The sequence below is a fragment of the Pteropus vampyrus genome, unplaced genomic scaffold (assembly GCF_000151845.1).
Source record: "Pteropus vampyrus isolate Shadow unplaced genomic scaffold, Pvam_2.0 Scaffold323, whole genome shotgun sequence".
In the NCBI taxonomy this organism is placed as follows: domain Eukaryota; kingdom Metazoa; phylum Chordata; class Mammalia; order Chiroptera; family Pteropodidae; genus Pteropus; species Pteropus vampyrus.
Genome location: NW_011889104.1, coordinates 196,242 through 212,370, shown reverse-complemented (window position 1 = coordinate 212,370; position 16,129 = coordinate 196,242). Strand labels below are relative to the sequence as shown.

The following is a 16,129-nucleotide window of genomic DNA, read 5'->3' as shown; positions in this document are numbered from 1 at the left end:
TGGGCTTGGACCACGGCTGGGCGGGGTGGGCACTGACCCTGACCCTACAGTGGGACCTGCCGGGTGCCCTGGCGTCTGACTTGGCTTCTCTGAAGCCAAATATCTTTTCCGCAGAAATGCAGCAACATGAGGGTAGGCTTTGCAGATTTATTCACATCTGTTCCCCAGCACTCAGCATGTGCCTGGCGCATATTGAAGCATGCAGTAAGTTTATTGAATCATAACTCTTCTTGCAAACTCTGTCTGCATCACGAGCATTTTCTCCAGGGCCAGACACGTACTTAGCAGTCACTCTGCCGGTATGGGTCAGCCGTCTCAGCTTGCTGCCCCTTCACTGACCAACCCCCATAATGAGCTGGCCTTGGCTTCAGCAAAGAAGGGCAGAGGGACATGGAAGGAAGGAAGTGCAAGTGACCGGAGACCAACTTCCCCTACTTCAAAATTGCGCTTCGGCATATGTGTCTCCTTCAAATCTCTTCTTTGTTTCTTATTCATTTATCTCTCCCTGGTTCCCAGGACCCAGAGCCCAGGTTAGTCATGTAAATGCTGAAAGTAGGTCATGTTACCAGTCAAATATATCTTCAGTGGGCAGGTCTGTGTGCAAGCCACACAATGTTATTTCTGGGGAAATGTAATGACAGTTCTGCCTTTAACAGAACACTTTGGGCCATGTGTGTGTGCATATGTTAGGTGCTGCCTATCCACAGACTTGCAAGGGCATCTGGACCGATCAAGACCATTGTAGAACCTCCTCGGGAGACAGGGAGGTAAAAGGGTCCACCTGCAGTGGAAAGGTGTCTTAGCCAGCACCATCCTCACTGAAATACTGACTCCTGAACAGAGGTGGCGCATAGCAGGTGCTTAGTAGATGAGTGGAGGAATGAATGAATGAAGGAATATCAGAGACTGCATCTTGCTGAGCTGTTCTATAGCACCCGGGGCCTCAATAAATAGTGAACACAGCCCCTGGGTAAAGACAGGGAAAGATAAGCAAGGGCATCAAATGAGCCAAGCATGGTTACAGCCCAATCATTTTGCTTGGTTGGCACTTCTTGGCCCAGCTCTCTGATTTTCTAAAGGCTAATTCCTCCTGGGAGAACTTTATTAAGTTAGAAGAGCATTTAATAGCCTCCACATTTATCTTTGGGTCTAAAGGCAAACAAAAGCTTTGTTTATCACTTTGCTCAACTAAACAGCACATGAATATGATGTGTTCGGGCCAGAAACTACAAGTCAAATGAACAGAATGACAACCAAAGCCCAAACTCGCAAAGTCCCCTGACAATTTATGAGCTGATGCAAAAGTAAGAACTGATTTCAGGATTGGGCTTGAGGGGCGTGGAGACGATCACAGTGAGAGGGGTTGTTCTTCGCTGTCCAACAGACAAGACTCTTCCATTCCTACGTCCAACTGTCCATTTCATTATCTAAGACACTTAGTGGCCAGAGGCGAGGTAAACAACCCGCAGTGTGCTCCAGTCCAGAGCAAGTCTATATGAAAGCTTTGAGCCAACCTGTGGTCATTGGCCAAAGTCCACTTTTATCAGAGGAAAAGAGTTTTGCAAAAGTAAAGATAGAGAGCAGGTTGGCTGGTGAGGAGGCCACAGGGGGTAGTGATGGGCATGGGAATGGTTGGGTGAAGACTTCGTGCTCAACCTGAAGCTCCCCCTTACTCTCGATGGGCCAGAAGAACACACTAATGCTTAGGATCAGGGTCCACAGCATTGCCATTGGGTGGGGACACAATTCCCTCAAAGGTTATTTACATGGCAAGGACAATATTTCTTTATCGACTCACTAAAGCCAGTTTTAAATTCAAAGGAAAATCTGCCTGGGCTTTTTGCGTGACTTGCTTCAGTACATTAAGCGAGAAATGGTTGTCCCTGGGGTCTTGCAGAGCACTCAGAGGAGAGTCTACACATACGGAGGCTGGGGGCGCTCCCACTGTGTGTGCCGGCAGTGGTTGGGTGCCCGCCGCATTCCCCTTCCCCTCAGGACAGGTCCCTATAGGTCTATAGAACAGGGCACTGCAACATCTGTATTTCTTAGGAAGAATTTTATCCCAAGTAGCAACGGCCTGGAAACACAACTGGACCCTACTCCTGGCCCGAGGGGAGAAGGGGCGTTCACAACCTCACTCAAGGAAACAGCTAACATGGAGAAATAGCTGCCAAAACCAGTCAGCTGCTGTGAGACAAACTGCTCTGGGAGGGCCTGGCTTGGTCAGCCGGCGTCCCTCTGCCAACTCCCTTGCCCGCCCACGAGGCAGAAGGAACCCTCCAAGCGCGTGGCCACTTAGCTCCTGGTTGAGTCCTATCATGGTGCGTGTCCAACCTTGTCACTCAACTCACCAGTGGCAAGGACTGTCCCTCTCCTCAGGCCTGTCAGTCTGTTTACAAGACAACTTTATTCTTCACTCAGCAGAGGACAACTTCCCACGCTCCCCATGCACCGCAGGTCTTCCCCTGCAGAAGCCAGAGGCCTCCTTCAACAGGCACTCATGGGGTCTCACGCTTCCCAGGCTAAGGTGTCATGCCTGGGGACACGGCCAGGCCCCATAGCTAGAGAAGCAAGGGAAAGCCTGTGAGAACAAGCCAGAAAAATGTGGTTAAAGAAGAGTCACACACATACACACGTACACACACAGAAGCCAGAAAACAGCAGGCATTGGTGAGGATGCAGAGAAAAGGGAACACTCGAGCACTGTGGGTGGGCACAGCCACCGCAAAAAACAGTATGGAGGGTCAAAAAGGTAAAAATAGAACTGTCTTATGACCCAGCAATCCCACTTCTGGGTATGTGTCCAAAAGAATTGAAAACGTGGTCTCCAAGAGATATCTGTACCCCCACGTTCATGAAGCACTGTTCACAGTAGTCCAAAGATAGAGGTTCCCCACGTGTTCATGGCAGATGACTGGATAAACAAAATCCGGCAGGTACGTACAGTGGAATATTATTCAGCCTTAAAAAGGAGACCAAATTCTAACCCCTGCCACAACACGGAGGAATCTCGAAGACATGAGGTTGAGTGAAATGAGCCAGACACAAAAAGGAGGGTTCCAGTTTATACAGGTACCGACGGGGGTCCAGCTCATAGAGACAGGAAGTAGGTGTCAATGCCAGGGCTGGGGGAGGGGAGCTTGACAAGGGCCAGGTTTCAGTTTGGGAAGATGAGAAATTCTGGAGGTGGTGGCGATGGCTGCAGAAGTGTGCGAATGCTGTGAATGCTTTGGACTCTGCACCTGAACGTGGTTAATGTGATAAATTTCATGGTGTGTGTATTTTAGCACAATTAAATTTTTTTTATCAAAGCAAGTTAAAAATAAAAATCAGGTCACCTCTCGAGTCTTCAAAGATCACCAGACCTTGAGCAGGCTCCATGGCCGGCTCCAAACTCTGACAGCCTGTGCCCATCAGAGCTGCTCTGTGAGGTCAGCTCCGGGACACCTGCGTGGCCTTGGTCCCTGATGGAGGGGGTCCCCAGGCTTTTCCCACTCCAGAGTCTGAACACCCTCTAGCCAGACCTTTCCCCGTACTCGCAATGCCCAGACTCACTCAGCGGTGGGCTTCTAGATGCCCAGTGTTAAGTCGAAATCCAGGACTATGCGAAAAACTAGGGCAACGAATTATGTCTCCTTGAAACTACTGGGAAAGATGGTGCCCACTGACTTAGGACAGAGTCTCAATCTCGTCACTGATTGGAGAGGGTCAAACCCAAATCTGTGGGAAAACTAGGGGACCAGGAGTTTTGCGACGTGTGGTCTGGCTGTTCATTTAGTGGATGAGGACGCAAACACAGCTTGCCTGGGTGACCCCGAGGCTGGTGGCAGAGCCCGGAGGCCCCTCCAGTTCCATTCTGGCTCCAATCTGTATGTTCATGTCAGGTTCTCCCTGCTCTGCCAAGCTGGTTGTGACGGACTCATGTCACACTCCCTCTGGGGTTGTGTGGACACAGAGCAGATCACAGCTTGCCCAGTCCCCAGGTCCTGGTACCCTCAGGCAGAGATCCCTGACACTGACAGACTCGGGGTCAGTGAGGGCCTGGCCTCCTTGGCAGAAGCTGAGTCCCATCCCTCATGCCACCTATCCCTTTCCATTTTCCAAAATTCAGGTCAATCCCCATTTCCTCCTGCTAACATTTGTGTGACTTTTACTCCAGAGGCAGAAATTCTTCCCATGACGACCATACCTTTCACTCTACCGCGCTTTCTCTAAGGCCGGCTCAGTTTGCATTAACAGAATTTGGTAACTTGGAACGTGTCTGCAAATCCAGAAAATGACATACCCACCACCGTCACCATGCACAGTGTTATGTCCCCATCTGCTGTGTTTCTGCTGGGCTCCTTGGGACCCAGGGGCTGAGTTGCTTGACCCCTCCCTAGGCCTCATGGCTCATGCTTCAGATTCTGTGAGATGACCCCTGACTCTTCCCCTAAATTCTCTTTTTTATGTGACCTTCATTTTCCTGAGTTTTCTCTCTCTTGCTGCCAAAAAGGCCCAACAAACACATCGTCAGCACCTGCCTTTTTGCAGCCTCTGCTACCCACACACCAGACGACAGCACTTCGTGTGACATTACAGCTTCACAGAGCTGCACTGAGCACCAGAGTGGCGGTTCTCTCATGACTGCAGTGAATGCCCATGGTGTCAACCCCAGGTACCAACACCACGATGATGTTTACCATCTCAGAGTCTCTCTCATTGGGAAACATGAAGCAGTGTTTCTATAGTTAAAAGTCGCCTTGCAGTTATGGGAGTGAGAGCAAACCCACTCATTTTATGTCTGCAGCTGAACTAGAAGTGGAAAGCACCTCTGGTGTGGCACAGCTGATGGTGGCAGGCCCTGATGTTGCCCCTGCCATCGACAGTCCATGTGGGCCTGAGCTAATTATCCCTCCTGGCTGCCTTCGTGGGGTGAGGGCGTCCAGCGGGACAATGGTTCTTTGTTCTTATAGAGAGCATGTTAGACACTGCAGGGGCAGGGAGGAGGGGGTGTGAGTCACAGGGGACCCACTGCAAGTTCAAGGCACAGGGATTCCAACAGGAAGGCCACACCATGCATAACAGGTCCTGACAGGGCCCAGAGAGGAGAGGGACCCTGTCCTGCCAAGACCCCTGTCCTGGACAGCATCTCAGTGTGCAAACTCAGGCCCAGAGCCTGCAAGAGACACAGAACCCTCTCCACACCTCTTAACATCTCTAAGAGTTGGGCCTTATCCAGCAAGAAAAACGCAGAAGGAACACAGAATGTCTGGTGATTATAAAAGATAAAATTGGGTATTTGATTTTTGAATCTGAATATAAATTGAAAGGTAGAAAATGATGGGTCTAAGGTAGTATGTAAGATGAATGTGCGTTATAAGCTTAATTCGTCAGGGTTACAAAAATGTTTTAAGTGTTTGGAAAGAGTTTGCTTGTGAAGGGGTACTTAAGAAGAAAAGCAAATATATTAGGTGTGTATATGAAGCTTAAAACTTTTAGAGGCCATGATTCTGGGTTATACAATGAGATTAGTAAGTAGAATAACCGAATTTATAAGTTGCACTCTAAAGCCTAAGGCAAGTAGGTTTTGAAAGTTTAATATTCCAGTGTTCATTTTTCAACTCCAGTGAATCATATCTGGTCTTTTCTCTGCTCTCTTGTCACCGTCTAAAACCAGAGAAGAGAGGGACCCCATCTTGCCAAGACAAACAGCGTCCTGGGAAGGTGACAAACAGCAGATCTTATGAGAACACAAGGAATCAGCTGAGACCAGTGGGATAAATCCAGGAAGGGAAGTGAATCCTGAAACCTGTATGGCCTTTAAATCCATGAGTCACTTTATGTAAAAAGGCATGATAAGAATTTAAAATATTTTTATTTAGAATATTTTGGGGGGAGGTGTTTTTTGTTTATTTTTTATCAAACAAAAAAGTGCTTATATGTGTGGGCAGCTACTGGCATCAAGGGCAGGCTTCTGGGTCAGTTCCGATGCCCTGTTCATCCTGGTGACAGACTGGCAGGGACATCTTGTCCCAGACACAGTCCCTCCAACAGCCCGCAGACTTGCTCACATGTAGCCAGACCTGCAAGCTGCCCATGTCCCTCAGGCTGCACAATCCCTTCTGTCTGTGGTTCTGCATCTCTCCAGGGAAGAGCATGTGACAACGTGGCAGAGTGCACATCTGACCCAGGGACCCCAAACTACTGACAGGATATACTAGATAAGCATGACAGAGCCAGTCTTAAGTTCCCATTCCCTCACTGTGCCCTGTGCAAAGTCACCAAGGTGGGGGGCTGGAGACACACAGAAGCGCACTCTCAAGAGACGAGGACAGCCACGTTTGTCAACTTCCCAGCCCTAGGGGCATCCAGATCCCAAAAAGATCTTGGTGATCAGATTCTGCAGGTCTGGGGAGCCCAGGAGTCTGCATTTTGTCCCCGTTCCTTGGGTGGGGTGCCTCTGCTGCTGGTCCCAGGCCTGCACTTTGGGTAATAGGGTCAGGGTCTAGAGTGAGTCAGGGCCTAGGAGATCCAGATGACAGGCACACGTCTGTCCTGGGACCGGGCCCTGCACAGGAATCATGGCACCAGCCAAGCTCTTCTCTCTTCCCTGCGGGTGTCATAGGTGTACACACACGCACGCACACACACTCGTGTTCATGTGAGAAAGACTATTCAAAACCTGCTCTACAGATTTTTCTTCGTACGCAACATCACTTGGGTAATACATTCAATCTGGAAGTTTGAATATCGATTCTTGAAGTTTCTGTTTGAGTCTTGGTCACAGGAGTAACTTTTCAAAGCAAACGTCTAAAATACACTCTGGTATCCAGGCTAGGGGCTGACGGCATCTAAACTCAGCAGATGGGTGCAGCCTTTTTAATCGATATTAATGTGCGCCGCGGCGCTTGAGCGCTCAAAGCTCGAGACACTCAAATGGGTGTGATTATCTCATTCTTCACGAGCCTGACAGCTGTTAACTGCCAACAACGTGAGGTGTAGCAGACACTCTGGAGGGGGAGGTTCAAGGATATCCAGTCTGGAGCAGGTCCCAAGATGCCTTTCTCTAATCCGTCAGTAGCTCATTCTCATTGCTCTTTATCCTACAATTGTATCATATGCTCTTCAAATAGGAAAGACTGCCAATGAATACAAGGTGTACAAGTAAGGAAAGTAAACAGCGCTGTTTCTTTGAATATCTGCTTTGTTTAGAATTTAAGTTATATTGTGATCAAACAGTCCTTCATATTCTGAAGGAAACAAAACAGAGCGTATGATCAAACGGGAACCCTGGCCAGAAAAGGCAGGGACAGAGCAGGCACAACTCACACTGAGCTGGGACGCTGTGGGGCGGTGGTCCAGATGTGGCCATGTGGCCTGCACCCAGGAGATACAGCACGGTGCCCTGTCAAACCAGTGTGGGCTCAGGCTCTCTGCCCTCGGGCAGGGCATTTGGCCTTGTTCAGCATCACCTCTACTTCACTGGGTCACCCTCGCGATGAAATGTGACATCTTCCACCAGGAGCCAGTGCATGACAAGCCTCCCCTTCATGGGTGACACAGCAGAGTCTTTCTGCCCTCAGAGGCTTTGTACTCTGCAGACTGTCTTTCCGAGATAGAGAAAAGTCCCACCCTGGGTTCTTTCTCATCCTCACACCCTTCTTTTTCTCCCAGGTGAGGAATTTAGTTTCTGTACACAGTATCACAGTAATGACAACATCTTGTCCATGGTGCTTTGTGTCCCCATGGTGCTTGGCCAAGGTCGTGAAGATATTCTCCTGTTTTCTTCCAAAAGTTGATTTGTTTTACTTTCACATTTAAACAGGCCATCTATATAAAACTGATTTTTAGTAACACTGCTTTCAATGTTAATTTGGTGTTTAAGTAAATTTGAATATCAGTCTAGTAGGATTTGTCATAATTTTTTTTTTTTTTTTGCTTTTAAATAAGAAACCAAGAATTTAGAAAGTACTGATTTTCTTGGTGAAAAAAAAATTATAAATCCTAAAATTATAATAATGTTCTATTTTAACTTTAAAATGGTCAAATTATCAGAAAATAATGTTTCCATTTTATGAAGCCAAATAAAAATCAATTTGCTGTAAGTATTAATTGCATACCTAGAGGGAGAAAGTGTGTGAGGTGAATGAATCATGGTGACTATTTAAGACACTTGGACTGTTTTAACAAATAATCCGTTCCATAACGATTTACTGATATGTGTATTTTAAACATACGTTGGCAGTAAATATATTTATTTATAAATTTTTATATTTGTTAGCTATTTTATACTCATTATATTTATTTGTACATGTTTATGTATTTATCAATATGTAGGACATAAAATGCAGTTATACTGATGCGCCTATGAAGATATGGAGTTAGCATGAGTGAAACTGGGGACATTCCAAAAAAGTTCTCAGCCTAACCACCCATGAAGGCACTCGATGATGCCATTTGGGTACCATAGTTACTCACCACCTCTGAGCATTGTCATTATATCAAAACAGAGTCTCTTAGGTCACAGATGTGACTCCATGTGCACCAGAAGCATGACCTCCGTCTATCACAAAAGACCCTGGTATTGATGGGGTGGCCATGTCATTTACCGTACAGCATTGCTGGTGGGAGAGACAGATGCAGACAGATGCAGCAAAGCGCAGCTTCCCTCACTGCAAACTGACTTTAGCGGCTGGTTTTGTGGCGGTCAATTCACTCAGCAGGAGCAGCAGCTTATTCCTCCTTGTTCTGAATATGAAGAGAAATGAAATCCTGAAGCAACCTGACAGCCTTGGGTCAAAAGCAAAATTATATGCTGTCTGATTTACAGCCCACAAATCACTTTTTATGCCTAGCTATAAATACTGTCATCAGCAATCCTGGCAGGTTCACATTGAAGCGAAAAAGCACACTGCCTGATGGAAAGCTGGGGTCCAGGTGTTCCTATTATAAAGATGTGGGCACCAGAGCAAACGCCAGTGATCCGAGCACTGCATCTGACCAAATCTGAACCCCGGCCTGCCTGAAATGAACGGAGCTGTCAGGATATTCTGAAGCCTTTTAAAGTTTTTTTTTTTTTTTATTCTCGCCAAAGTAAAAGACTGATTACACGTCCGCGTGGCCTGTGGATATCTGAGAGGGTATCTTACCCCCAAATCCTGGCTAAGACTCATGACCCAAAACTCTGTCCCGTGCATAAGTTTTGAGCCGGAAAACTTTTCTCAGAGGCGGAATTTCTGAAGACTGTATCGAATACACGGGATGCGCAGGCTGAGTGACCCCAGGCTGGGGATGCAGAAGCTTAGCAGTACTGTCCACGCCCATGCTGAAGGTGGCTACTCGACACCCAGCTTTCATTTAATTATAATGAATTCTAAGCCACTCTTCCTTGCAACAATTTATCTGTATGATTTGCTTCTTTCAACTCCAAGTTAGGAGTTATGAGACTGAGACCTCCACTGGAAGGTGGACGGTGCCCTTCTGGGCAGTTGTTACAGCTAGCCGCATCGGGTTGCCAAACCCAGCTAGAAAGCCTGCCTCTGACATAGGTCTTTAGGTCCCCAAGGAGACTGTTCTTTCCTGGGGTTTAGCAGGTGTGTCCTAATTCGCCACCAGGCACGCCAGCGGGGCGACAGGACAAGGACGTGCTGGGCACAGCCTCTCCTGTTCTTGGCTGGTTTCTTGATGAAATGAAGTAGATGATGAAATGAAATCTGGCAACCCCACCTGCTCTTTACCTTGGCGTTGGCGAAAGAACCCTGCCCTGCCCTGCGGGCCTTCTGCCACCTCCAGGACCCCACCGCTCATCAGAACAGATGTCAGTTTTCCTTTCCCTTCTGTGACAGGACCCTTCACAGCAGAAAATGCCCCAGTTAAAATCCTAGGAGTGTTAAAATTTCAAAATTGTGTTAGTGAATTTAGCACCCACTTCCTTTCTGTCGGGCATAGGGAAGAGAGAGCGAATACTCAACATTATTTCACGAACCTCCCATTTCAAACTTCATCCTAAGCTTTACAAGATATATAGCAAGGAATATGGAAATGGCCGTAATGGCCGAAATTGTGGCCACGCGTCTTCCGACAGTGATGGACACTTTGATATGTTTTTTCTTGGTGGGGAGAGCGAGCAACCGCTTAGAAGTGAGAGGGTGAAAGTGTCCCAGGGCAGAGTCTGGTTTTTGCCTTCATGGCTCCAATGGTATCAGGTGGTCCAAGTGCAGGTGGCTGCACAGTGTCTGGGTAGGGAAAGCCCTAAGTGCTCACTCACTGAGTGTAGAAGCATGTTACAGACCAAGGGTCACATTTCCTGGCCACTTTGCCTCTTACGGCCAGGCTACCTGGAGGCTGAGCAGCTGGCCAGCTGCCTCGTCCATCTCTCCAGCTCTTCGCTAAGCTACAACCTGCCTCAGTGTGGAGAAGGAGGGGAGAAACATGAGCAGACAATTTCCCACACGTGGGTCATCTGCCATTCAACTGTGGTTGTGCTGATTTTATTGCTCTCGGCAAAATCTTGTCCTTCCTGCACTGCTGCCAATAGTACGAGGTTGCAACAGTTGCCATCGAAAACACAGCCCATGGTATGTTGAGCACAAAGGAAATAAAAATCGCTGACGCTCCATTTTTCAAGGACAAATTAATTTGCCCCAGAAATGGCATGTTTGCCACTAGTCTCATTAAAAATACCATGAGATTATCAGAAAAAATTAATATAAGCTGTTGGTTATCAGCTACGTCATTTCAGCTCACAAAGGCAAGTCCTGCTTGTCAGTTTGCTGCTGGGGCAAGGACAAGCATTAACAAAGAAAGTCACATTCAATCAGAAACCATCACCGGTGCTAGCTTTGTGGTTATCGTGCATAAACCAGCTTGAAGAACAACCACACCGCTGCTTTGGGATTTGAACTTGAAAGCAAGGGCACTTTGGGCAGCATAGGCACCAAGTCCTCTCTGTAACGTGCCAGGAGAAGAGCTTTTGCCTGGGAAGCTTGGGCACTGAGGCTCTGTGGTTCTGAGCCTCCTTAGGAGATAGAGGATTGAACAGTTACCTTTAAAGTGCCTTAGAAATGCGCATTCACGAGGATGGGCTGGCTGCATCTGCAAAGTGCCACTGACGCCTCCTGCTGTCCTTGTGCTCAGGTCCGCACAGAGTACCCCCCCCCCCCCCCCCCGCCACCCCCGCAGGTGACCGGCCTGTGGTCTCTGTGCAGGCCCTGTGCAGGCGCAATCTAAGGTCTAGCACAACTGCCCCACTAGTGGCCCTCACGTGCCTTCAGCCACATCCATTGAGTGATACTCTGTACCCAGCACCGTGGGGGGAGTCCCCAGACATAAGTCGTGAGCAAGGACATCAGAAAGTCACATTTGTTAAGTCGCATTCCACTGCTAAACAAACGTCACTTACTTTCCAGCCTTCGCAGATGGGCAGTTGGGAGGAGTTAAGGTCACCCACCACTTTTCAGGAAGGGCCTTTTCCAGTTCTTCTGCCCAGGGAGCTGTTGTATGTGTTTCCTTGCTGCCTGGGACCAACAGACTCGGGCCCACACATTGACGCCAAGAGGCAGCCCCCACCCACGGTGGGCGCCAGGTCCAGGGCCTCGGTACCGGCCACGCTCTGCCTCCAGCTCTCTTCCTCCCAGCAATCTCAGTACATCCTTTTCTCACTTCCTTCAGGTGTGACGCGAAAGACACCTTATTCTGGGTGAGGCTTTCCCTGGCCACCCATTCTAAAACCGTACCCTCTGCCAATTCCACTTTGTCACCCCTCATCTACTTTACTTCTATCCCTCTGCATGTCTGCAAGTGTCGGGCGTATTTCTGCCTCCCTCAGAGGACTGTCAGCTCCCAGAGGCCAGGGCTCTGCCTGTGCCTGGAAGAGCAGCCCGCATGTGGTCAGCGCTCCGATGGTCTTTGCCGAGCGGTTGGTTGGTGCATGGAAACCCTCGATGTCCCCACTGCCTCTCCACGTTGCCTCTCCTCTGTTTGGTGGGTGCAGTCGGGGCCTCTTATCACAAGCGAACAACACTTTTATTCCATTTCTTGCCCATCTGTATAAGATTATAGGAACAAAATGCAATAGGCCATTTGAAAAATTGCACTGACATGGCTCAGAGGACGTTGCTGAAACTGGACTTTGATGGCCTGGGGTCAGCAGGACCATGAAAGCTTGTCAGGCAGTTCATGAAAGGACAGGGTACACATTCTGAAGGCGCATAGGGAAGTCAGAAGGGTCTGCATCCGATGTCACCCGGGTTAGAGTTGGCCTGTTGGCGTGTCACTCCTCCTGGAACTTCGGAGACTTGGAGGCGGGAGGGGAGACATATCACAGCCACCATAGCATTTTGCACATGACTTCGCTGTCGTCAGTGACTTGAGCGCGAAGATCTGGGCTGCGGGTACCGGGCCCCAGGACCAGTGCCCCTGGACCTGAGCTGCACTGAGGCCTGGGGCTGGAGAGCCAGGAGCCAGCCACCCGATGGTGCGGCTCCAGCCTCCAGCGCCTCCGGCCACTCATTTCCGCCCCGTCCTGCAGTCCCACTGTCCCCCAGTTTCTCTCACTGTGCTGTCTGGTTTGGGCTGTGGCCGTCATCCTGGCTCTGACTTATGCACCCAAAGAACCTCAAGCTCCTTCACCTGAAAATGTGTCTATGAGTGGCAGGTAACTAGGCTGTCAGGTTTCACCGCCCCAGTCAGGGCTGTGACGGTGAGGGTAAAGGGACTCGCGCCCACCCCTCCTCACCCAAGCTCATCTCCAGAGCACCCATGCTTCTTCCAAAGGTGGCAGGGCACCTCCAGTTCATCTTTGGTCTCACCCAGTGGTAGGAATAGATCAGCTCTGCAGACTTGGCACTTTCCTCTGGGCTCTGAGAGGTGTCACTCTGTCAGCGACACACAAGCCAGGAGGACCAACCAGTGACACTTCTAAGCGGTCACATCCAGTTCTCACAAGGGTCCAAGAAGAAGCCAGAAAAACTGTCTTGGGCTGCTAGGGTCGGAGGTAATGCAGGAACTCCATCTTCAGGTCCTGCCTCAGGAGAAAGCCCAGTGATGACTGTCCCTCTTAGGGATCTTTACCTCCAGTCCTCGACTCACTCCTTCCTCCTAGGGCTCTGCCTGGAGCTGGACTAACCTTGACCAAGGCTGTCGGCCGGAGAACCATGCACTGCGGCCCCAACCCATAGGTGGGCCGTGTGCTTTCTCGGCATGCCCATTTTAGGCTTGTGTGGTATTAAACTTTTCTGCCAGTAAGTAAAAGAGGCAAATTTTGTAAAAAACTGAGAAACAACTTGCAGGCGAGAGCAGATATTTCAGAAATGACTCAGAATCGTGTTTTGCTAGAAGAATGCTAATGAAACATAGAGCATATATTCATAAAACTGATAACACGCCCTCAGAAAGAAAATGACTCTTATTAGACATCCGAACTTGAGCAAAACAGTCCTGTCATTGACTAAAATATAATGGACCGGCCCCTGCTCAAGCAGCAAACGCGAACGTTAATGCAACTAAAGAAGGAAGATGGCTCTTTGGGCGGCACTGAGAGAGCATATCTTTCTGATCATCTGAAACGGTTCATTCACCCCTGAAACTCACTGTAAACCCTGGAGAAAAAGCTTCTCAGAAACACCTGACCCAGTAGGCAAAGAGCCAACTCCCTCTCGCCACCGTGACCTCACACCCAGGGCCCACGCAGACACAGTGCTCACGGCAGCCCTGTGACACCAGGAGAAAGGAGCATTGCCATTCTCAAGCTGTGAAAAATTAAACCAGCTCTTAAGCTTGAGCAGGATAACCTCAAACTTCCTAATTTACAAGTTACAAGTTAATGGGGTCGTAGCGTATTTGCAATTCATATCTGTTACCTAGGGCATCTCTGCAGACAGCTGCCCCCTGTTTTGGAGGCGGTCCGCTAAGGAGATCTGGATGTCAGAGGCAAATCCTGCTCTCTCTCAGTGGGAAGGCATGGCAGATACTTGCCCTTCAAGCTGCTGCTCTGATAGCAGCTCTGTTCTCAGTCCCAGCTCATCGCTCTCGAAGCTGTTCTGCGGCCGTGTATGGGGACCATTCGTACGCAGGAAGGTCAGGTGGACAAAAATCTAGAATGAGGGCAGGACTCCGGGTCAGAGGACAAACAGGAATCCAGAGGGGTGATGGCTGAGAAGTGCCGCCCAGGCTAACGGCACCTCCCACTTCCTCAGGAGCTGCTTCCAGCCCTGAGGGTCAGATGGCAAAGTGGGCCTTAACGGGCAGCCTGTCATCTAAAATCTAAGTCACCAAAGGGCTGGGAATGCTAGGAGTTCCTCTTGTTGAACATATTGATTTGATTTTTCTTAAAATCATAATCACTGTGATTATGTTTAAGAAAAACAAGAGTTCTTATATTTTAGAGAGGCACACTGGAATATTTACAGATAAAATGATATAATGTTTGGGATTTGCTCTGTAAAAAAATCCAGAGGGTGGCAAGGTGGGGTTACAGATGAAACAAAATTGACTTTAAGTTGATCATTGTTGAAGTCAGGTGATGGGTATGTAGGGGCTCATTATAGTATTCTCTCTATTTTTGCATATGTTTGAGATTTTAAAATGAAATATTAAAAAAGAGATAGCGAAGGCCTTCCTCTGCCTTATCAGACAGTTATCTAGTTTGAGACTCAGCTTCCTTTAACTTTTTAAGTTTGTTGGCAGATACCTAAATCACGAGGTTTTTGTCTTGCAAAATAGAAACCACAGTGTTACAGCCTTCTGGTCTCATCTACGTTCCCCTCCCCTCCCCTCCCCTCCCCTCCTCTTTCTTTCTTCTCCCCTCTTCTCTCCTCTCCCTTCTTCTCAGTTCTGCTCCCCCGTCAGGGATTCCAGGTAACAGGCACATAACACAGCACCTCCCATTTAGCAGACATGCTCCAGAGACACTGATGTCACCCTCACCACCCAAACCACTGTTCACAGAGCACCTGAGGACACACTGCCACATGAAGCAGCCAAGCCTCCACTTTCAAAAACACCCTTCAAAGAAACAATCTCAAAATTTGACTATTGATAATCTACAAAATATTTTCAAATTCTTGACTGAGAGAAAAAAGTGACGCTACTGAGAAACACAGAAGGAGCCCTCCTCTCCCTGCCCCTGCTACACAGACCCACCTCCCTCCCCGAGGGCAGGTCTGGGTGGGTCTGGACGCAGCAGGGACCCCACGTGTGAGTGGAATTGAACTGAGCTCCCTCAGATACACAGACCTGGTGGGCGCTCTGTGGGACCTTCGCATCCCCAGTTAACCTTTCCCATCATCAAAGGCAATTCCCTAAAATGAATGAATACAGATGAAGAGAATCTACTAACTGAGTTAGGAAAACGAAAAAGACAAACATTCCTGAAGGATCAAACTCTCCAGAAAGAAATGGAAGACACCTGCCTAGAACGGGAATGGTGTCACTTTAAAATACTTGTCAGTTCCAATGATAATAGCCTTGTAGGGAGACAAGATGCTTTGCCAGAAGCCAGACAAACGTTTGCTGGGTCAGTGTAATGGGCTGGGAGGGGGGTGAGGGAGAGAGTATGGTGCAAAATAAGGGAGGAAGTGGATGACAGCTCATGTGAAGGTGACCTTGGCCACGCCAGGCACCCCACCTGCTGAGCGTGCATCCACTGCCCTTTTTTGAAAAAGTTGTGAATCCCACTTTGTGAAAAGAGGTGTGTCTTGAATGCCTGAATGGGATTTTGTTTAAAGGAAGTCTGTTGTGAGCTACCTTCTAGAACTCCTGGGGTCATCGTGTGACTTCAGGCGTGACCCACCTCTCCAGGCACCAGAGTCCCCACACAGGAGACAGGAGTAACCCACAAAAAAGCACCTCTATCATCAGGCGGCGGGGAGGCACGGTGGCTGGTGAGGAGGACCAATTAACATTTGAAGAGCCGGGAACAGTGCCTAGGATCTAGTTAGTTCTCAAGGAAGCGTGACAACACTGTCACTTGGCATTTCAAATGTTCAGTATACTGTTTTCAAATAGGAAGGAAAATTACTAAGTTATGTGTGTTCACTTCCAAGTGTACACATGAAACACACACAAGCACATGTGTTACATGACGGCACGTGCTACACACGGTGACCCCATCGCAATGGTTACGGCACATGTCCTGCATGTGCACCAG

At 48.7% G+C, this 16,129-nt stretch overlaps 1 long non-coding RNA gene across 1 annotated transcript; it reads left to right on the top strand.

Annotated features, from left to right (window-relative positions):
- The first annotated feature begins 5,087 nt into the window (after positions 1 to 5,087).
- LOC111730604 lies at positions 5,088 to 5,868 on the top strand. The gene is made up of 2 exons (XR_002776760.1): positions 5,088 to 5,254; positions 5,660 to 5,868. It is a non-coding gene; the product is annotated as an uncharacterized LOC111730604 (long non-coding RNA).
- Positions 5,869 to 16,129: the final 10,261 nt, after the last annotated feature.